The 6,148-nt window shown below is 40.9% G+C and overlaps 1 protein-coding gene across 1 annotated transcript in view; it reads left to right on the top strand.

Moving 5' to 3' along the window:
* Nucleotides 1-3,603: 3,603 nt before the first annotated feature.
* LOC118790297 (protocadherin-15-like) overlaps nt 3,604-6,148 on the top strand; it is a 205,604-nt gene continuing 203,059 nt past the window's right edge. The window contains 1 exon segment of the mRNA XM_036547202.1: nt 3,604-3,632. The gene's annotated coding sequence lies outside the window, so the exon portion shown is untranslated.

Raw genomic sequence — 6,148 nt, 5'->3', positions numbered from 1 at the left:
AGAGCTACAAAAATTGTCAAACAATGGACTGAAGCTTGACTTTCTCACAACCTAACTTAAGGAAACAATCTACAAAACAGTCAGGACACTGGCTATTAGACTTTATTAAACTCAAATGACAGAATGTTGAAACTCTGCAAACACATTTATTTGCAATAGTAGGGAAGGCAAAGTGATGCACTGGAAGTAATTTTCAAATGGGATATAAGACCGCTAAACTTTACAACATGAAACAGGAGCCTAACCATGTGCTTGTACTTGTAGGTATCTAAATATAAACTATGCAAACATATCTTCACTTTTTACGATTTTAGAGTAGCTCATAATAATAAATTCTTTTCATACTGTGCATCATGTAGAATCAGGGTAAATGACTACACTGTCTTTTCATAATCGCGTGGTAAACGAGAAACATGTCCGTGGCTGACCATCTATTCGCCTTGAACCAGTCTGACTATTCCTTGTCATTTGCTAGCTAGTTGGTGCAAATCTTCTAAAGATTTCACAGGCAATTTCATGTCAAGATTTCAGAGGTAGGTGTCTTGCTAGGTTTGTATATAGCAAGAGTTTATTCATTTATGTAAACGTGTTAATGCAATTGTATTTGTATATTTCACTACATTATTGACATTTAGCAGATGCTCTTATCCATAGTAACTTACATAGATCATAGTTTTTACCTGTCATCCACCTGGATATTTTACTGAGGCAACTCTGAGTTAGGTACCTTGCCTAAGGGTACAGCAGCAGTGCCCCAGCAGGGAACGGAACCAGCTTACTTTTGGTTACAAGCCCTGCTCCTCACCACACTGCTGCCCTTAGATTCTCCTTAACCAATGTTCGGATAACATAGTTTTTAGTTAGAAAATAAGCATAGTGTCCAAACAGAAAGTGGGGGGGGGGGGTGAGAATTCAATCTAATCACAATCGCAAATTGTTTTAGTAACACATTTAAGCAGGTGTTGCTTTTCTGTTACTCAACACGGAGTTATGCGGTTTTAGCAAAGTCTCATTTCAGTCATTCCACGTTGGAACCTGCCTGACAAATGAGAAATCTCATGAGCGGCAATTCTTAACAGCGGTCTGCGACTGACAAACAGCCAGGGACAGCGTTTCATGGAGACAAAGCAAGAATGCAGAAGGGATTTAGTGCCTGCGCTGCCTTCATAAAAGAAACATGCAAACTACAGTTCACACATCAGGCAATCTACTGCCGTTTCACACGTCAAGGTGCAGCAACAGCACCGTCCTCTCCGTATCGCGGATCTCTGATTACACTAAGCCGTTACAGAGCAGCTCCACCAGTGCAGCTCACTGTGCAAAGTGCACAGCAACACCGATTGTTTCCAATCGTGCATGGAATGCAAAAAATCAAAACAAATAATACAAACAATACACAACAAAATGTAATGAACTTGTCATTACCAAAACGGTAATGGGATCCACTTGTATTGCAAGAAGCATCACGGCGCAAAATTCATTACAAGTTGTTTTATTTGTGAATGCATTAGTGACTATACGAAGATTATATTACAGGCAATCAGATTCGAGGGCAGCATAACAACCCGTGCAACGTATGAATTACACTGACAAAATTTACCCAGCGAGTCTGACAGAGGAGGGAAACTGCCACACATTCAGTTTCGGAAAACTGCAAAGTAAGATTGCCCTCTCCACCATAATTTTCACAGCGTCCAACAGTCTGTCATCACTGACAGGACGTTTTATCATCCCTCACAGTGCCAATAATAATTATAAAAAAAACTTTCAGCCAACTGACATCTTCTTCAGGGCTCGGCCACTTAAAAATTCGGAAAACATTTTCTGAGTACATTAGTTGCTCACGACACCTCTATAGACCTGTCTGGTTACAAATACAAATATAAAAGCGTGCATTTATTTATTTATAATTCAGGGTGTCAGTTCCTTGCTAGAAATGAGACGACGCTCACTGATGTTAGATTGCATAAATGTCTGCACAGGCTACAGGTGGTCAGGAATACTAGCGGTAACTACATGCGCGGACTGAGTGAACTGCACGTCAGATTAGATAATGGTATTTAGCATATGATCTGTCGCTGTGTTTATTGAAATGTGAATCTGAGGCATGTAGCGTGCGTCTACAGTGTCAGGCTGCTGTCACTTGTGATTTCCCCTTGTACGCTGCCGAGCAGTGGCCAGCTGTGCGGTTACTGGCATCTTTTCCATCTTTATGTGCATGTTGGGAGTGTTTCCATGTGAATACTAATTCGAAGTAGACGGGAAGCAAGTAGATATCCAACAATCAGAAATGATGTCAAACCGTTTAGGATATTGATCAGATAGCATTAAGTTTCAACCTAATATTAGCGTGGATGCGAGCGTTATACACACAGTTACAACAATTCTGGACAAAAACTGCCTAAGTCACAGTAATATCAAAACTCGTTATTCCGCAGTCTCATTTCTATAGAGAACAAAACCTCTTCTTGTTTCGCCTCGCAACGTGAATTGCATGAATGATTTTACATTTACTTTCACCAATAAGGCTATTTATAGAACTACAAATTCCATAGTTTCCCAAACAGGAAGAAATAATGGCAGAATCAAACAGCTACCTCCATACTAGCTTCTGGGTCAATGTAATAACTACAAAATCAATACAGCAGAATGCAAATAGTATTTCTCATCCATATTGGTTCGATTAATTTCTATTCTAGTATGGTTCTTTCGGGAACCGAAGAGTCGCTTAGAATTAGCAACGGTGAATCCGTTTCAACCTTTGCGTTTTCTCTACGAACAGAGATTGCGTCCTAAAGCTACTACATAGTTTGTAAAACGTAGGTGTGCGTGCGTGTGTGTGTGTAAAAATGCACGCGCATGTCAGCGTTTCCGTGTGTCTGAGTTTGTCAGTATGCTGTACAATTCTGTTGCGCACAGATAATGATTGCAATTTAACAATAGAAAAAGTATAAGAGAAAAAAAAACATAGGGCCTGATTGCACTGGGATAATTGTGCGTTAGGATTATTTAGCACTACAGTGTGAGAAATTTCCCTTCCAGAATTATTGCTCTCGTATCGTGGACAGTGCTTGAAATATCGCACCGAGAGCATGCCGCTCAGGGTGGCGCTGGAGATCAAGAGAAAACCTTTGAAGGAGGAGATTAGGCTCAGTGGATCCTCTCCTACTCATTTGCTGTTACCAACAGGAGCCATGTAAGTATTGGTCAACTGTCAGGAATAGTCAACTGCCTCCGCTAAACACACCTCTCGTAAATATATTCCCTCTCTCTTCTGTACCGGTAGAGGACTTCTACAGACACGTTGATACAGCGGATGCAAGGAAAGTAGTCCGCAGTCTTTGGTCTTGATAGATGCGCAGATTTAAAACTTTGCAAGTGCTCCGTCTCTGTTTAAGGAAAACCGTTCTGAAGCCGACGGATGTTAAGCCCTGCATTAGAAAGATTAGAGCAGCTCCACGCACACGCATTCGGCTCCGACCTTTTACCCTGTAAAGATTAGGAGACTGACGTCTGAAGGACACAGCTAAAGGATTATACATCGTTTCGCTCTTCGATTTTCATCAATTCACGAGACCTTCTGCTTGATTTTCGGAGGAGACAGAGATCTGCATTTTGTACTCATTTGCAAGGTAAGGTTGGTTTGATGGATTTATAGTAGGGCACATACTTAAAACGCAAAACGCTATCATGCCAAATATGTCACCCGGTGAAATGACATGTAGTCCACGCCCACTCACACTTTGTAAACGCAGAAAAATATATGTGATCTTTTCGGAACACCCATTCAAACATAGCAAAGTTTAGATGCTCCTTTAGTACTGTTTTTTCATTGGGCTCCAAGTTTGAACATGTACTGCATCGCATTCTGGAACATTGCATGGTTTTGTGCAAATGCTGAGGTTTTAGTTACCATCATAACCTGTAGAAAAATGCAAGAGATATGTTTTTAGAAGTAGTGCCACTGAACGAAACAACTCCTCTTAAGAAATTGATCATGTATGATATGCAGACATCCATTAACAGAGGCCTGTCATAAACCTGGTTTCTGCCATCCATATCTATTTTTTGCAAGTAAAAATCTGTGTACTGGTGATGCTGCAAAATCCACTTAAAGTAGAGTGTTACCAAACCGAAGGGCTACACACAGTAAGTAACCAGCAGAATTTCATCAGTCGGACAGGGACCTCTTATCGTTCCAGTCTCGGGAGCTTACTGATTTCGCTTGCGGAATCTGAATCGATGGGGTTTGTCCGAAGAGAAAATACTCTAATCCTATCTTTGTAATTAACCAGCCCCGCACGTGTCTGACGTATCCCGCTGAGGAAACCTACTGTTTTTCCACGTTCGATTCATGCTGCCTATGCAGCATACGCTTTAATATTATTCCAGTAAAGGTCACCTGTTGGGCGGTATACACCACACTCATTCGCCGTTTAATTTTTTTTTTTTTTTTTTTTTTACAAAAGCGCAGATTTATCCACAGTCCTTTTTGCTGTCAGATATTCCTTTGCAAAATAAAACGTGTGTCTCTGATTGTTGTGCCCTTCGACTTGGGAATTCAAAGTTTACATATGCTTTCTGGAAAACATGGAGACGATTGTAACGGAGGATGGGGTGATGCCGAGTAGTGTTACAACCAGAGGTGGACACCCCGGTTTCAGAAAGTAAAGGTCCTGCCACGTATTTGTCCTAGCCATTGACTAAACAAGGTGATTTCACTAATTAGTCCCTCTACCCGGCTGAAGAGTTGTGCTAATTAAATTCAGCTGGTGTAATGAATGGCTAGAACAAATATGTGGTAGGATTTTTACTTTCTGGGTGTCCACCTCTGGTTACAACCCCTTGTCAAGAGCTTGCAGTTAGAAGTTGCCCGGATAGGTAAGTCAGTAATTAAGTCTCCAATGTCTTGTAAATGATATAGATAACAGACTTCGGTGGAAAGTTAACCACCACGAAATGCTCGACGTCTTGTGTATCGTAATATTGGTTACAGACTCTATAAATCCACAGTTTCAGCGCACAGCGTTTTGAAATGTACATGATGTCCCCTAACTCGGGTCCCATAGGTATTATTAGTTTAACAGAAGAAAATGAATACATCAGATCTTATTTCACCTGTAAATAAGGTGGAACATGTGAATTGCACAATGCCGTCTGTATGAAAATCATAGCTGCTTTTACGATATTTTAATTGCACATTCAGCATCTTGAACTTTCAGACTTTTACACATGGATTGCTACAGTGAGTATTTCTGCAGGTACCTTTGCATACACGGTCTGATCATATGTTGTTGTATATGTGTATTTTGTAGAAAGTCTAAAATATTTGTGAGTGGAGAACCTTAATAGGTAGTTGGCTGGAAAGACATTGACGTGTGTGTGTGTGCGCGGGCGCGCGCGCGCTAACTGAACCGATGAACTGAGTTAAATATAATTATCGCATGGGGGGAAGAAAAAATGGAAACTGAACACCTGAGAATGTTTGTCAAAAAAAAAAAAAAAATTACATAAATGCCTTACTTTAATGACAAAGTGACATAGCATTTTGATTGAATGCCCTTTTAGTCTGCCTGAGAAGTTAAACAAACATGTTGAGTAGTGTTAGTAGCTTTGAGTGTTGTGAATGGCGGTACTCTTTCCTGAAGCCTGGGAAACCTGTAACTGCTTACATCACCAAAGAATATCCATTGAGCAAACAGAGGACTCTGCTAGAACACTCCAAGGTTTGGTATTAGACAGGAAAAAAAGCTGTCTGTCTCTGCATGTGTTCTGGATTGTGAGGTGTATAACCCATCTGGAGGACAGATGATAACGGGGAGTGTGAAATGTGCAGACGCAGAGAACAAAGCGAATTCAACCTGGAGAGACAACCAAATTAATTCCCAGCAACAAAAAATAATAGCTCTGTTGTGCATGAGTGGGGCAGTGAAAGGAAATGATGTATGGAGTGTGCTTCAAACAAATGCGCTCTCTCCTGAACTGCTGTGGTTCGTGGGAAGTATTCATAGGTCTGGGGCTGGAATTGGGAGCGGGGATCTCGCAGTGAAGGGAAAAGTTTTTAAATGGAAAAAAATGAGTTCCTCCTCTGTAGTGGCTAACATGTTGTAGACAGTCATTCATGTAAGAGGATTAACCTGTCCTTAAC

The sequence above is a fragment of the Megalops cyprinoides genome, chromosome 15 (assembly GCF_013368585.1).
Source record: "Megalops cyprinoides isolate fMegCyp1 chromosome 15, fMegCyp1.pri, whole genome shotgun sequence".
NCBI lineage: Eukaryota > Metazoa > Chordata > Actinopteri > Elopiformes > Megalopidae > Megalops > Megalops cyprinoides.
The sequence above is the reverse complement of the archived record's forward strand: the minus strand, read 5'-3'. Positions and strand labels throughout refer to the sequence as shown.